This window comes from Dicentrarchus labrax, unplaced genomic scaffold (genome assembly GCF_905237075.1).
Source record: "Dicentrarchus labrax unplaced genomic scaffold, dlabrax2021, whole genome shotgun sequence".
Classification (NCBI taxonomy): Eukaryota; Metazoa; Chordata; class Actinopteri; family Moronidae; genus Dicentrarchus; species Dicentrarchus labrax.
The window spans coordinates 17,417,522-17,434,650 of NW_026136720.1; the positions used below are offsets into that span (position 1 = coordinate 17,417,522).

The 17,129-nt window shown below is 41.8% G+C and overlaps 1 protein-coding gene across 8 annotated transcripts in view; it reads left to right on the plus strand.

Moving 5' to 3' along the window:
* The first annotated feature begins 458 nt into the window (after window positions 1-458).
* Window positions 459-17,129, plus strand: part of LOC127352870 (neuronal cell adhesion molecule) — a 70,028-nt gene continuing 53,357 nt past the window's right edge. For 5 of the 8 annotated variants that reach the window (XM_051381628.1, XM_051381632.1, XM_051381634.1 and 2 more), the window contains exon 1: window positions 631-649. The gene's annotated coding sequence lies outside the window, so the exon portion shown is untranslated. Of the gene's footprint in view, window positions 650-17,129 lie in introns of all 8 variants that reach the window. The other 3 variants (XM_051381614.1, XM_051381612.1, XM_051381616.1) reach the window with 1 other exon arrangement.

A 17,129-nucleotide genomic window follows, 5' to 3' on the forward strand; every position in this document is an offset into this window, starting at 1 on the left:
TGTGGATTTGATGTTTTATTTGAGTTTTGTTTTCATTTCCTCTTTTTTCATTTTGAAGGCCTGATTAATGAAAATATACATTATTATTAAGCCTCTAAACCTTGGAATTACTGAAGTGTTAAACATCATTTCTGCCTGTAGCATTTCCATGATGCTTACATTTAACAATACTAATACTGCAACTATATTAAAAAAGCTGCTCCCTGCTGTTAAATAACAGAAAAGGGCATGGCTGAGCATTAAAAGACAACTTTTGGCTTGTTTTATCCTAAAACTCGTCCAGCTGTTGTCCATCTGTGGGTCTGAGCCTGCAGAGGACTAAAGTACTATTAGCGTGTCTATTTGAATAACAGGTACAGTGCCTTGAGGCCACCATACATCGGCAGCGGCGCTGCAGTGCGTGCAATGGGCGTGCGCACGCCCCGGAGTGATGCTGCGCGCCCCCGCCGGTGTATGCGTGTGTGTATGTGTGTCGCTGAACTGGTGGGAGCAGAGAGGACCAGTGACTGGAGCAGAGGAGACAAGTGCAAGAGGCTCTGCGCTCAACGGGACTCCACGTAAATAAACACAGCCGACGGCATCGCTGCGTCGCAGGGGGACTGAAGATACTGAACGGGCTTCGTGTTTTACCTCCGAGGGAAGAGATAAGGTGAGCGAAATCATACCATTCATAATAAACACGTGTCGTGTAGCTGCCAGTTCTCTGTCAGGAGTTTGTGGAGAAAGAGAGATAGAGAGAGAAAGAGAGAGAGAGGAGTAGAACATGGAGTTGGATGCTGTAACGCTGCTCAGTGAGAGCAACTGTCCTCTTTACAGCTTTGCCTCATGGACGCAAAGACACGGGGGTTGTTGTGTTTTTTTTTTCCAATGCTGAATGTCTAAAAATACACATTGACGTGTTAGCCTGTAGATGTTGGTCATCAGAAAGAGAGAGAGAAAGAGAGAGAGAGAGCAGGTGCAGGTGTGGAGCGCGACTGTCAAATCAAGGCTTGACACATAGAGTAGTGATGCTTTAAAGATGCTGAGAGAAATCATTGTCACTTGTCCTCCTATCTGAACCTCTCATGTGATCTGTCCTTTGCTTCATGGTGCACATTGCTCGCTGTAAGTATAGATGTATAGATAGAAAGATAGATATATAGATAGATGTATAAATGTATAGATAGATAGATGTATAAATAGATAGATAGATGTATAGATAGATAGATAGATGTACAAATGTATAGATATATATATATATAGATAGATGTATAAATGTATAGATAGATAGATGTATAAATAGATAGATAGATGTATAGATAGATAGATAGATAGATAGATGTACAAATGTACAGATAGATAGATTTCCTATATTTGGACAGCTGTTTTTGGTCCTGTGTTGATGAACTAGATGTCCACTTGCACAAAATCCCTCATGTCCTAAGCTGATTTTTTATCCCCACATGTTTAATTCCCTTCATATTCATATCACAACTCTGTCTTGTTTTGACTGACCAGTCGGTTTGTTTAGTCTAATTTCCCTCAATCAGATTCAATCTGATTAAGATAGCCCCCTGACATTCACCAATTACTTCCCATGCCATTTTTTTTACAAGCCAAACAATTCCTTCACTGAAAAAAAAAAAAAAAACCCACATTCCCACCCAAATCCTCTGCTTACTCCCCCCTCCACCACCCCCCGCTCCTTCTGTATCCTCTTGGTCAAAGCTTCAGTCAAGGGGGGGGGGGACTCACCATCACGCAACAACACCCCCTCCCTCCCTCCCTGCTCCCCTATCGTCCTCCGCTCATCCCCCAGACACTCTCACTCGTACACACACCCAAACACACACATGTCCAAGCTGCACACTTTCGCTGCTCCTGCTCCGATAGCCAAATTAATACAATGCTAATGACCCCTGCTTTATTGTCTGAATCTGAATCTGTTGTTCTTACTTCTCTCTGAAAGGGCTGACACACTTTCTAGTAATGTTTATTCACTCAGGGCAGACTATTGTTAATCTGTTTAAGAAGATAACAATATCCCCCTATCCCTGCCTTATGTCTGGTTTGCATTAATTCAGAAAACAGGCGGCAAAATGCTCGATACCGCTGCATGTATGCACATCCCCTACTGTCTGTAAGCCTTTTGGTCTCTTCAGTCTTATCTTCACCACTGTAAGCCTGGATATTGCTTGAGCCCAGAGAGCCGCTACTCCACTGCTACTGGAGCTCTACTGACAGGACATTTCAGGATCATTTGACCAATGTGGAGAAATCGGGACAAGATAGTGACCTACATTGTGCTGCCATCTTTACTTTCACCCTCAGCACAAACGGCAAACGGTGGGGAGATTTGCATAACTAAGGGATTATCGTGACACACGTTGGCCGGAGTTATTGTGAGAGCACCAGTCAGTCACACTGTTGACCTAAAACCAGTGGCGGGCAGCTCTGCTGCGGGGGCTATGGGAAAAGCTTGGGTGTTGGAGGGAAAATGCCACTAATTTTACTCTGTGGGCTGCAAAAACACGCAGACTATTCTGTGAGAAGTCATCAACGCTCCCTTCTGTGGATCAACGGCCGTCTGGCATTGTGAACTCCGCCAACCGCAGGGCCGGACAAAGTGTCTCATAGAGAGAAAGAGTTGTTCTGTGTCACTTGTGGTAAAGTTGATGACATCATTTCTTAGAGAAACTGATCTGAACCTGAGAGGCTTTCATTTCGTGATTCATTTCACCAAGGACACTCATTCATGTAGCAGAAATGTCTGTTTCGTGCATTCAAATATGATGATCCCAACAAACTGTAGTTGAAGTCAGAATAGGAGACATATAAAGTCTATAGAAGGTAGTATAGTAGACATTTAAGAAGAAGAAAATCATCTGCCTTTACTGTATGGGATTGAAAAAAACACAATTTTGAAGATTATTTTCAACTTGGGTCTTAGGTTTGCAGTTTTGACCATCATTTCTATGTATTGCTACAATAAACAGGGCAAGAAATGAGTGATCAGACTAGAGCTGAAATGATTTGTTGATCTGTTGATTGACAGAAAAGTAATGGCCAACTATTTTGATAATCAAGTAATTGCTTCACTGATTTATACCATTATTGATTAAAGAAACCGATGATTAACAGAAAATTAGTCATTTTTGAAGCAAAAATACCAACAATTCTGGTTCTAGACTCTCAAATGTGGTGATTTGATGCTCATAAATAATTGTAAACTGAATGTATTTAGGTTTTAGACTCATGGTCTGAATCAAACAGTGGGGGAGCTGTTATTGCTTTTCTCTGACATTTCATAGACAAAAACGGTGAATCGATTAGTTGAGAAAATAGTCAACAGTTTGATCGATAATGGAAACCTTATCATTAGTTTCATCAGCATCTAGATCTGACAATCGGACTGTTTGTGAACAAGCCAACAGATTAGCCAGATTAGACTCTTTATTTGGAGGTAAAACTGCAAGTGAGTTGACCTGAAATGTTGGTAATGATCCCTCATTGTGTGTGTACAATACAGTAACCCACGATAGGTCAAAGTTGAGCGCGTGTTGGTCTGTGAACTGTGATGGACGTTTACAACAGACAGTTTGGTTCATCATTTTACAGTTCAACCTTGTTTACAGCCTGTCTGACTTCTTGTTTCTTCCCTGTCTGACTTCCTTTTATTGTGTTGCCACGTTCTCAGATCTCAGCAATCTAACATTAAAGTACAGTGTTATCATTACCGTAATGATCCTTTTATAAAGCGCTGCAATTGTTTGTTTTTCACTGAGAATGGCACAGTTAGATAACACACCATCATAGGTGACTCCAGCTGATTGTCTGAATGATTGAATGGGTTCTGGCGACACGTGTACCATCCGGCAGCCGTTGTGAATAGAAGTGCTGCTCAGCTGTGATGAAGCTAAATCTCTGGGGACTGATGGAGGCCCATGCCTATCTATTAGTGTCACTGCGGTCTGGGTGTTTCTTCCCAGTGGGCCAGTCACACACAGCAGCACAGCACACTGACATCGCCTGGACCTCCTTGTCACAAGCATGTTCATCTCATTTTGGGACTTATGAGCGCCTCATTAGAGGACCACAGAGGGAGCGCTGTCCCCCCTGCTTCACGGCTGCCTGAACACTTGCCTTGGTTGTAATATGGACAAATGTATGCGGGGTCAGATCAGTACATGCAAAGAAGGACATACATGTTCATTATATACACACACGCACACACACACACACACACACACACACACACACACACACACACACACACACACACACGTTTCACTCTCCCTCTCTGTGAGTGGGGCCTGTATGGTTGCAAGCTGGTGGGTGCAATTAGAGTTTCACACTCAGTTAGGCAGCAGCTCTAATGGGGATTGACACGTTCCTGGGAATCCACTCCACACAGCTGCAACTGTTGGTGTTTACATGCTAGACCTGTATTATATGATTGGGAGTGGATGGTGACAGATGACAAAGAAAAATGGATATGAGGTGATTTATGTGTTGCTCATAGTTAGACTCATAGCTAGCTGGACCGGTTGCCTGAGTAATTAGATACAAAGATGTGCAGTTAGTTTGCAGTTTTCTCTCTGTTGAATATAGCTCCTTGAACAACACAGAGTCAACAAGTTACTGCTTAAATAATTGGCACATAAACCAGTAATTGATCAACACAAAATGAATCAATGGGATTTGCTGCTTTTTCCTGTTTTGTATAAACTAAAAGAATAATCAAGTAAACAATCAGCAGATTAATCAATAATGAAAACTGTTGTTAGTTGCAGCCCTAACCTCAAGCTTTGTTTGTCACAGATACTATCTCCCATGAATTAGGCTGCTGTACTGTTACTGTAGGTTGTATATTTTTGGCAGCAGGTAGGTTGGACAGATGGTGGATGAGTAGCGGTCAGTGTGGATGTCCCTGAACGGCCCATTGTGACCGAATCATTACACCAGAGCTTTAAACCATGACAGTCATCAAGCCCAATCACTCAAGGTTACCTAGGGAACGCTATTATGGCCCATGTCAGGTTATTACAGCCGTATGTGAGAACAATGCATTTAAAGGTGCTCTTTACTGTCTATACCAACTGCCAGGGAGCATCCCCCTTTTGAAGTGGGAGGCTGGGATAATGGGAGGTAATGTTGTGGGTTTTATGTTCCCTCTCTACCCCCAGCAGAGCGCCTGACAGGTTAACTAGCTCCATGTACCACTTGATCAGTCAGCCTTGAGTCTAGAGACTTGATATGAACAAATGAAGATGAGCCCTGAGAGGTGCGCTCAGAGGATATTTTCTGAATTCTCATACGATGATCTGCTGTCTTGCCACCCACTAGAAGAGTGTAGAGGGAGGGGAAAGGAAAAGTGGGATTGTTTTGAAGCTTTCGGGGTTGCAGGAGGGAGGAGGGGTGGATCATGAACCTCAGTCGACGCTGAGAAGGGGCAGGGGGAACAAAGGAGGTCTGTTTTCTCTGTCTGTACTGGCGGGGCGGCTGTTCTCGCCTCTTTTTGCAGTACAGGGGGGTGATGCAGGGTTATGCCTGAGGAGATCCACAATAGAAACTCGGGTGTTGGAGCCTCTGTTTGAACACACAGTTGTTCCTGTTGAAGAGGGCTGGAGAGGGAGTTCTTGCTACCAACAGCCTCGGGCCTGTTGAAGCTCGGGCCAACTTGGATGGGCAGCAGATGTTGGAGAGGTAGACGGTGGCCCAGTGGCAGCACATAACAAGGACCACTGCTTCCCTATCCTGTGCTGAAAACAACAGGAGCTGGGCAGTGCTCCACCGGCAGGGTGTACGCTCGCCAAAATTACACAGAATTCAGGAAGAGTGTGCACTTGAATGCTTTGTAGTCTGTTCTCAAGCCTCCATCTTCCTCCTATTTGCATAGAGCTTAAGAGAAACTCGGCTGCACATCCCACTCTCTGTTGGCACAGTGATGCAGCCCACTTGTGTTGTCTAATAGCTGAGCAAATACATCGCCACAGCTCTTATTCCGCTTATAACAGTGGAAATATAAAGAGTTGCCCCTGCCCTAGAAATCCTCACTCTTACCAGCCTGCTGTTGAACGTGACATCTGATAAACTTGGTAAAAAGCGGGGGTCTGCAGAGATATGCGTCGCAAAGGCGTAGATTATCTTTGACGCCCCAGCACATGATGCAACAGTGATTGAATCAACAGGAAAGAAGAGGACACTTAGCTGTCAACTCATGAATAAAGTTGACATGGAAACACAAAGTGGCTTTGCCATGGTTCAGGAGGCTCTCTGACCTCAAGGTCTTATTTAGGCCAGGCCTTCTAATGCCCTTACCCTCTGCTCCATCCTCTACCCCCTCCCACACCCCGTCCGAGGGTAAGACACCATGTTAGCAGCTCAGCAGCCACCAGTGAAGGGCCCTTAATCCAAGTGGGATGACAGCTTGGCTCTGGATGGTGTTTCTGTGGCGCTGAGACCAATGGGCTTTTCTTTCCCTCTTTTTCATCCCTTAAACCCCCCAAAGACAGCCACAGGAATCCTGGGAAAAAAAAATTCTCCCGAGGGAGACAAAGGAATGGGATGGTAAACAAATCCAAGTGTAGATCTGAGATTCCTCCATTCAGAAGAAGATAAATGTTCATGTCCTTTGAGATATCAAAAGAACAAAATACAATGTGACTTTGGTTGCTTTGTCTTAATTTTTTTGTCCTGGCACAACGTGTTGTTGTAAAAACATAATCTATACCAGATAATCTTTGTCCAGGCTTCTGATGAATGATTAGTGAAGATTGAGGTCAGAAACCCATTAGAATCATAAAAATTGGTGCCGCTGTCAAACCAAATCCCTTTTATTTCCTTTATACCAATCAGCTGAGCCATCCAGAGAGCACGTGTGCAAAGAGGTTCAATAGTTACCATTGATACAACAATGAGCATCAGACCATGTGTGCCAGTAGACTGAGTCACTTTGCCAGGCAGCTAAATTCTTTTTTTTCCAGGCTGATCATGCTCCAATGCTGATGTGTAGTTAAAAGTGGAAACAGTCAGCAGCCACAGTAACGTTGTGTTTTTCTAAAATGTGGGGTTGTTGTTTAGCCTAATTTAGGTATTCAAATTCTTTGTTTTGAAATGTGTCAATTGAACTGTTCAGTGGATCAACAGAATTCTGATTATCAGTTAATATTTTCAATTCACGCATCAAGTGGAAATGTTAAACATTTGTTGGTTCCAGCTTCTCAGATGTGAGGATTTGCTGCTTTTCTTGGTTTTATATCATTCTAAGAGGGCTGTTGCCTAATAGTTGTCATTTTCAAAGTCATTTTCTCTTGCAACACAGCACTGCTCCTTGTGCTGACTGTACTAGCTGCCATGAGCTACTTAGCAGCCCTTAGCTGACTCTACCTGGACTGGGAGCTGGAAGGATGGGGGGAGGTTTGTTTTCACTACTAACATAGGAGGTAGCATGAGAGAATGAGCAGCCGGGTGAGTGAGCAACAGAACCGCGTTCACAGCCTTTGCGACCAACGGAGGCCAGCAGAGAGACAGGAGAGGCATGAAACAGTAGATGTGTGATGTTATACTCTGTTGAAGTAAATGTAAAAAACAGAGCAGTCAGTCTCCTTTTTCTGACACATTTAAATCAGTTGGTCGGACAAAAGATCATCAACCATAATTTTTTTCTAATTTCTGACATTTTATGGACTATACATATTGGTAAAATAATCAACAGATGAATCAATAATGAGAATAATCATTGCATGTTGCCCTAGAACTTTTGATACTGAGATACTGATTATTGCAACAAAAAACAGACTTACAGTAAACATAGCCTTAACTTAATATTTATATTATATACTGTATGAATGAATTGCATCTGCCTTCTTTTTCCTGTCAAGGATATCATTTTTCATACAAGAAGGGAAGAAAATTGCCTGTAAATTTGATTTATTAACAAAAGCCCAAGGACATCCACCATGGAGTTGACTGTGCTCCGGCCCTGTGCCAGAGCAATTTAGGATCAAATGCAAGCAATGGAATAGCAATCAGTATAATCTCCTTGTGGTCAGTTCTTTGCTGCCTTCTCAGTGCTGGGCGTCTTTAGGAGCGGGAGGAATGTAATTGTCACTAAGATAATTCCCTGCTGTGGGCTAGCTGGGTCTAGGGAGGATGGACAAATGGCAACTTCATTTATCAGGATATCCTCTGAAGATGGCTGGCCTGATGACCCAATCAAATGTCTAGTGTGGCTGAGAGCTGTCTGGGCCAACACTGGGCTTTTTCAGCTGTGTGTTTGTCTCTCTGTCTATGTGGAAATATCAATGAGTCTTTGTCAGTGTGCCATGGTTTACAGCCAAAGCCCTATGGTGTTAAGAGTCTAATGCAGTAGTGCGTCTCCCAGAGATTAAATGACTAATAATCTGTAAAGTTGTGGACATTTTCTGCAGTAGAAATCGTCTTTTCCAATTTCTATCATACAATTACACCATTATTTATTTGGATCTTGGCAATGAATGGCATTCCTTTTATTGGTTTTAGTTGGTATTGTTCTGGCACAGGTTGAAAAGACTCTGGTCTGAAGCAGACCTAATGCTCGGGTCTTCAAGGTTGGCTGCTTTTGGGCCTCTCAGGGCTCAAGGCACAATGACCACATCTCTGTATGAGCAGAGCCATGGTGGATGTGTTACTCAAAGGGGTTACTGCGTGACAGAGAGCACGCCTCCACAGATCCTGTGAGAGAAAAATAGGACACTTTCACTCATTGGTCATTTGTGATGTGTCACTGAGGTGGAATTCATATAGCTCCTGGTTTTGAAGTCAATATCTTGATTGTAGTTGACATTTCGGGGTATGTAGAAGGCTCAGCTTGGAGTCAAGGAGCACTCTTTAGATGTTCACTACTGCTCTCATGAAATACGATTGGTGTGGAATAAAAGATTAAATTGTTAATGCACTGAGGGGCTGCAGTGTGCCCCTGTATTCACTCACGCACTCCTATGTTATACACATGTTGTCTGCTAAACTAAATTTAAGTGCACATCTGAGGCTTTTACAAAACAATTGTTTAAACTGCTATCTCTGTAAAAATCTCAATTCCCCTTGAATGGGTGATGATAATTAAAATTGTAGTTTCATTTCCAAAGCGAGCCTTTGAGATCATGATATGCACAGCGCTTATGGAATTATTAAAACCTTTTTTATAATCTCAGCTCGTAGCTATGTGATTTAAATAAAGGAGCAGTTGCTGCACTGAGAGCAGATTATGCACTGATCTCTGCCACTGTCTGTCTCTGTCTCTCTCCGTTCCTCTGATTATTTCCTTTCCTTTCTGACACTCTTCCTTTTATATCACTCTCAAGAGTTTATTTCATTTCCACATTCACTAAACTGGCACTGGCGTTTGTGTGTAAAGTCTTTCTTAAGTTCTGCTGTTTTAGCTAGCTTTGAAACTAAAACTCCATTTAAAACCTAAAAAATGTCTTAGCTTTGGTAGTGTTTACATAATGTGAACATAAAGTCATTGCAGTGTCACCAGCTGTGATATATCTTCCAAAAATGGCAGTTTTAGTGGCACAAACTATATATTAAACTTAACTGTCAAGCCTTTGTAAGTGTAAGCACACTCACAGTTTCAGGATGTGAACTTTTGTCTATGTAAGAACTAGTTGTATGCTGCAACCTATTTTAATGTAATAATGCACCTTAAATCTCCATTTAGTAAACAGTTTATTACTACACTGCATTTTAACTTTAACTTAAAAAAACGTCTACGTTAGGGTATTATAATTCTGCTTACATGGTTACACTGTCTTATCCAGGGGTGAAGCCTGAGGCAAAGTAGTAGCATTCATTGTTTCCATGCATATTTTATAAATTTATAGATTTCCCTGTATACAACATTCACTTTAAACATAGCTGTTGTTCAGATCATAGTTGGCAAACTACATGGAGGTCAGACCAATTGGATTCTCCACAGTGAAAAAAATCTAATTAAGCCTTAGGCGTCCCAAGTCAAACTCCCCAGGATTACCCTGGCCCTGCACCCAAAACCCAACCCTGGGAGAGAGTGATAACTAGACTCCTATAATCTGAAGCTAAGGCTGACTAGAGGGGGGTTGATGATGAAACCCTTGCAAAATTAACCTACCATCCTAAACTGCAGGGATGGCTGACGTCCCCACAGCTTCAGTAGTATGTCAGGCACGTCATTGTGAAAGCAGTGAAACATATCAGGTAAAATAAGTTCAAAATCAAACATCACGGTTTGAGATTCACCAAAGTGGAGTCTGTGTTACTGTTCAACCCCCACAGCAAGAAATATATACATATACGTAGCTACAGTGTGTTTTGGGGAGATAATGATAGAAAAACTGATTTCATGCAGAGTTTCATCCGTATTGCTCACAATCCCCCCGAGCTTTGAAGTCAAATTAGAAGTGTGTCTGTATGGGTGGAAATGACAGACAGATTAACAAACCGAAAACATGCTTTGAAAGAGCCTTTAACTCCCCTCCCCCTCCTCCTCACATCTGCCTTTTGAGACAAAATAAAACCCTGCAAAGTATCTTCCCTTTTGTCCCAACTTTAGGATGTGGGGTGGATGTACGCTGTGAATTTTACAGTTTGCTTTTCTCTTACTCTTTTGTATTAGTGTCCATTGAGTGAAAGTACGTGTTTACTGTGGTCATTGCTTTTTAAGAGTCCTTGAAAGAGTCCGTTTGTGAGGAGAATAGGTCACAACAGGAGACAACTATTGATCAGGTGTTTGCCTAAAGGAAGTAGGGATGAAGGGAGGAAGAGGTGAGGAGGGTGAGGGGTCAGGATGGGGTGAGACACAGGGAAGAACCAGTGACCAGGACGTGCTCTCCCTCTCACCAGGATGCAGCAAAGTCTGAAATATGGCTCTTTTCTTTTGATCCTAGAAACAATGCACAAACTGGGGGCCTGAGGATATGTCCTCTCCCTGTGTGTCCTCTCCCGTGTCTCCAAGGTATTACTGATCAATACCCATGTGAATAAGGGTTCTAGTTATAGTGACGTTATTTGGACAATAGCTTATTTTCTTTAACACCACAAAAGTAAAAAAGTTGCCTGTCATCTCTTCTTGTCTTCTGACTGGATTCAATTGTTTGTGAGTTGTTTTTCCCAGTTTAGCATCGAAAAGCAGCCAGAGTGAGAGCTGAATATGCTCTTTTGGCCTCAAAACAAAAGCTCCTGAATTTATTTCAGTCGCTCTGTTTATCTAAGCTGTGATTCAGCCGAAATGGGACTTTGGATATGAATTTCTAGTGGAAGCAGAGCGTTGGCAGCAGTGGCAGGGCCATGTCCTTGACAGGCCTGTTGAATTATTTCCCTAAAAAATGTCTGGTTTAAAGAATGAAAAGAGGAGTCTTGAATAAAACCTACTACTGATCTAATGCACCGCTATGATGAAGGTCCATTTTTACCCATAATGTCTTGTGAAACCATCCTTTTTTATCCCTCTGACTCATATTGTGTGGAACTGAAGCATAATAGAGTAGGTGGCCACAGAGAAACCACCCAGGACAGCTCGTCATAGTACTTCAGTTTGATTGACATACCTCTTCTTTTTTCCACATCAGACATGGTAAAATGGTATAAAAGTGGCTCTTTAACATAACATTGGACAATTGCATGCCTAACCTCTTTCATTCACCACTGGGCCTCTGTGAATTCAAACTGGAGCAGCCTCAACATATCTGTGTTTTGTAATGCTAAAATTAGCAGAATCTGTGGCATGTGCTTGATATGGTAATAGGGCAGGGAAATTGTGTTTTGAGTGTTAGCTTTCCATTTTACCATGGATATTTACCAGAATTGGCTTCTTAAATTAGACTCATTGATGTGCAACATTGCCCACAATAGTCTAATACACCCAGAGATATTTGGAAGACATCTACTATGATAGAAATGGGATAGAAAATGTTCAAATTGTTATTGCCATATTGCCCAGTCCATATGGGTGTACAAGGCTTTATTTCATCTTTGTATCCCTGAACTGATCAGATGATTGTAAGTCAATCAGAATTTGGTAGACATTTGCTTAGCTTCAAACATGCATCACTATGATTATCCTAACCATTCTGACATATTGAAGTATGAGGATTAAAATATATCACAAGATAACATCTTATTAATCTCCATGGGATAATTTAAATAGCACCTGTCATGGTGCCCCATACAGTTTCTCCTCTGCTTTCTTCACCTCATCTCAACTTCAAACTTACTTTTTTTAAAGAAAAACAAACACAATTACTGCAGCAAAACATCCCACAGAATAGTGCATTGTGCTGGATGATTTATGATAGTGTTGGTTGATGTGGCATAAATGAACACTTTTGTGACACTGAGATGTTTTCCACATAGACTCACACAGTAGCAGCCCTCAGCTGTGCCGAGTGCAGCTTTAAATGTTTAATGGAGAGTCAAGGGATGAGGGGCATCTTCTGTCTCTGTCTGCATAGTGTCTCATTCCCACCTGGCCTAGCTCCAGTGCTCACTGCAGCATTCTGACCCACTATGCTGCTGCATTGAGACCGGATACAAAGCCTCATTGGAAACTTTTTAGCTCCTCTGAAGTTATGCAGTATATTGAATAGTTTGTGCAGCACAGGCCTCTGTTCACAAACTTGGCCAGAGTATTAAGGACCTCTGTAACTTGACTCTTATGCAGCTATATTATGTATTATACTATATTTTTACTGTATATCTGTATATAACTTTTGTACATTTATTTTTTGTTTCTACGAATAGCAGAAATGTAACTACAAACCTGAATTTCATTATACAAACGTGGCTTGTAAAATGATAATAACATTTCCTTTTATCCCTGTGTATTTCATTTTCTGGCCTGGTCTTCACAACCTCAGTGTCAGAGTAGTATGCAGGTCATTTGACCACCACCCAGTACTGTGTCACGGTCAAAACCTCAGCAGTAGAGAGAAGCCCTGGCTGTCCTTCAATGGCTCTTTCACTGCTGCTTGGTGACAATGCATTTTTTCCATGCCATAAAGCAGATGCAGTATTATAGAAGCACAATGCTGGTCCCATCTGAAACTGTTTACCATGTGAAAGGCACACCGGGATCAGGATGCCTACCACTGTGTGGGGCTTTTTGACTTGCCACTCTATAATGAGTACACACTGGAAGGAAAAGGAGCAGGCAGCTTTAACTGGCATTGTGATCACTGCATAGAGAGCGGAAATGCAGTATAAAGTGCTGATCCTGGCTATTCTTCCAAGGCCGGGACTTTTTATACTTAGTAGAATACAGAGATTACTGTGACATCAAATGAGGTTGTCAGCAGTTACACCCACAACAGATAAATAAGCAGGAAACTTGCAGTTGAAGTGTTAGTCCACCTGAAAAAAGATTATTCTCCAAATGATTTAATGCTATGAAAATAATTTTCTCATGCCAGCAATTCCTACTGACCTGAGTTCAGCCGCAGCTTGATACAGCTGTGGCAGGTGTCCTCTGGATGAGGACACTGATCTTTTAAGACCTCTTTGTCTGAAAGTCAACAAATCAAGAACTAAGAAGTGAAGTGAAAACAGCTTGACTACAGAGGCTTAACCGGGGGAACAGAAAAGCCCTGCAGTTAAATGATTAGCTTCCTTTGTGTGACTAGTACCTGTCTTCTCTTGTCTTGCTGTTTGTTGTCGGTGAGTTGAAGAGGCTCTGCTTGTTCTGAGTTGTCTGCCCTCAGGGCTTGTTGTGTGATGTAGTCCAACTGCCCGCCCTTCACCTTTTATAAAAACAAATAAAACAGTGTTGAACCAGCACTGCTGTTGGACTTACTGGTAGTCTGTCAGCAAGGCTCTTAATCACTAATTGAGCACTCAAGCAAAGAGGGACCTTGAAAGGCCAGAGGTACCCGACCAGACAGACTGGTTGGTCAGTCACCCTTCACAGCCAGACTCTTCCCCACCTCAGACATAGTCTCAGGCCCTAGAGGAACTCCTGGAGCCAGGCAGCACTCAGACCTCCTCCTGAAGCGCAGGTCCCCTTGGCCCCCCAGCACCACTCTGAGGGCTTATCCTTCCTGACAAGAACTCTCCGAGGTTCCCACTCTTCAAATGGTCATCAGTCATGTCAAGGACACACATCTATCATGTCAAGAGGCTGAAGAAATAAGAGCAGCACCACACACATAAAAGCCCTGACGGAGACACGTTTAAGTACATTAAACCAGCTCTAGTCCCAATTCAGAAGAAGAATGTCACTATGGGAAATAAGGAAGTAACTGTGGGTGGATAAACCAATTGTATAATTTGATTTCTGCCTGTGTGGTGGGCTGAAAGCACTGCAGTTGGGTGTAGCTGAACTCACTGAGAAAACAGTGCTGCTGTTTATAGTTAACAATGTTCGAGCTTTGCATCCACTTTTGTTGAGTAAAAACTATTTGTATTGCATTTTTTTTGTTTTTGCCAAAGTAGCGGCTGGACAGCAATCTCAGTCAGTCTGATGGTTGGTCAGCTGATAAGTCGGTCCACCACTTTGGTCTAGACTGAAATATATCTAAAACTATTGGAGATGGATTTCCATAAAGGTTTGTAGAGAAATTCACGGTCCTCGGTGGATGAAGGCTTCTGACTTTGGTGATCTTCTGACATTTCATGAGGTTGACACGTGTATGTGAGGGAAATGTCTTGACAACTATTGACTAAGTTGCCATAAAATTTGGTGCAAACATTCCTGATCCCCTCAGGATTAATTGTAATAGCTTTGGTGACAGCCTAACATTTCATTTAGTCCATTGTTAGATCAATTTGTCTGTTACTTTCATTATGCTGTATACTCTTATATTCTGTTGCCCAAAACATGCAACACAGTCATGATTATTTTCAATTGACTTTCTAACAAGAAGAATCATGTTTTGAATTTGTAATTCTTGCAGTACTTCAGTCAGTCTTAGAGCAAGAAAGCCAATTTGTGTCAAGCACTTTGTTGTTGTTGTTCTATATGCTACACAGCATCTTGGACAACACTTTCTTGCATACCAATTTGCTATTTTTCTCTTCTATCTGTCTATAAAAGACATCTGGTGTGTATAAGTAAGATGGAAAATGCTTGAAAGCATGCTGTCAATACATTCAGCTCACAACAAAACCCCTCCAGCTGATTTTTGAATTGAAAAAAGGGGATCTACTCACCCAAAAAAACCATTCAATCATTTTTCTTATTATCCCGCTGTCTATGCTGTCATCTAAGTTATTTCAGCAGTGAGCATCTGTCCCATTTTGTTATATCATTTCCCTGAAGAGTACAAGGTGTCTTGTCACAACTGCAGCAACGTTAGTTTTGCTTATCAAGAATGAAGCAGGGGGGAACACAGGCTGTGGAAGTTGTGAGAAATCCCTCTATGTTGTGAATAACTGAGCATGTAGCTCAGATACCAGAGAAATTGTATCACTGAGAACACTCAGGACCGAATGCCTGTAAATGACAAGGCTGTTGTCTCCAGCAAATCAAGTAAAGGCTTTTTCTTGCAGCTTCTTATCGTTGTAGCCAGTGTCTCTGACACGGTGCATTCAGGCAGAGCTTGTCTGTCAGCTTCGTTTTGTCACTAATTTATTCATTTAAGCAGTGGCAGCCACATTCAAAGACAATGGCACACAAGCTCGGAGTTGAATTAACCTCAATAATTATGCAGATTTGGGGAAAGAAAAGCCCAATTGTTACACACTCCTCAAAATTCTTGCCCCCTCCTGTGCTTGACATCCAAGTGAATAAATTACTAGACTTAAGAAACTTCCCTCTTCAGGATCCTCTTGGAATAACCGAGGGCTATATTATTTGTATAAGTATATTTAGATTGTAAGGTCAACCATTCTTGTGTATGTTTGCATTACTGGTAATTTTCACATAGTCCTCAGCCTAATGGTATCCATTGTGAGTGCATTATCCCATCCCAGTAGTGCAGGAGATCCATTTTCTCAAAACATTTTAAAGGAATCCACTTTAAGTGTTTCCAATAAGGACCTGGTTCAACATGCTAATGGTGTATTTGATCAATACATGAGCTTTTTCACTGTAAACATCAAAGTTGGTTGAACACATTTAAAGGAGAGCATTAGAATAGATTAGAATCAATTGAATCCAGAGGCCATTTGAGCTGCAAAAGGATGTTTATGGATGTTGGATTGTCATATTTTTTTGGGCCTGGGCAATAAAACAATAGCACTTTGCAATGGACAAAGTGAAGGATTTGTGATCTGCAACTACACCGCTAGATGCCACTAAATCCTATCAATTTATCAAAACAAAAATGCCATGTTTGCTGATTTCATCCCCTCAAAGGTCAATTTTCAGCTTTTCTCTGTTTTATACTTATGTAAATGTACCATTAGCTGCACAAAACAAGCAGTGTGAAAATGCGAGCTCTGGCCCAGATAAAATATGATTAGCATTTTTCATGAATTGATAATAAAAATAATTTTTAGTATTTGTAATACTCAAAGAGGACATATCAAAGATGCTTTAGTATCAACACATGGCCACATCTAATCACACAGTTAAGATATAATAAGGTACTGACTGACTGGAAAAACAACGGTGACAGAAGCCCTTTGTATCCTGTACTCTAAAAACAATGGCAGCTGTAATTCTGCCTAATGTAGGAGATGAAAGCCTCTCTGCAGCAGTGCGCCTGGTACTCAACCTGTCTCAGATGAACTGTAATGATGGATCTCGAGAATAGGAAGCCCAGGCATGTTGTTTTTATTCTGATGTTTCTAAGAATAGGATAGCTTAATTCCAAAAAAGTCTCCTCGTGTGTCAGTGTTTACAGAGCTCATAATTGGTTAACTGAAGTAATGTGTGCTGTAATGATGCAGGATCAGTCAATGGGACACGTGTTAGCCTCTAACCACAGTTATTTCCTGCTTCTCTCATCATCATTGTGTGTTCCTGCAGTTTGTGACCACTGCCTCCTCCAAATGCTGTAACCTGTGTCAACTGTGCGTGTGTTTTGTGTGTATCGGCGTATGTTTGGGGATATATATATGTGGCTGAATTATTGATGCAGTGTAAATCCAATCTGCCTCATGGCAGGTGTGATGTGTACTGTGTGTGTTTTTGTGTGTGTGTGAGACACTGTCAGAGAGGAGGAAGGAGCAGTGCTGTAATTAAAAGGCAGCAT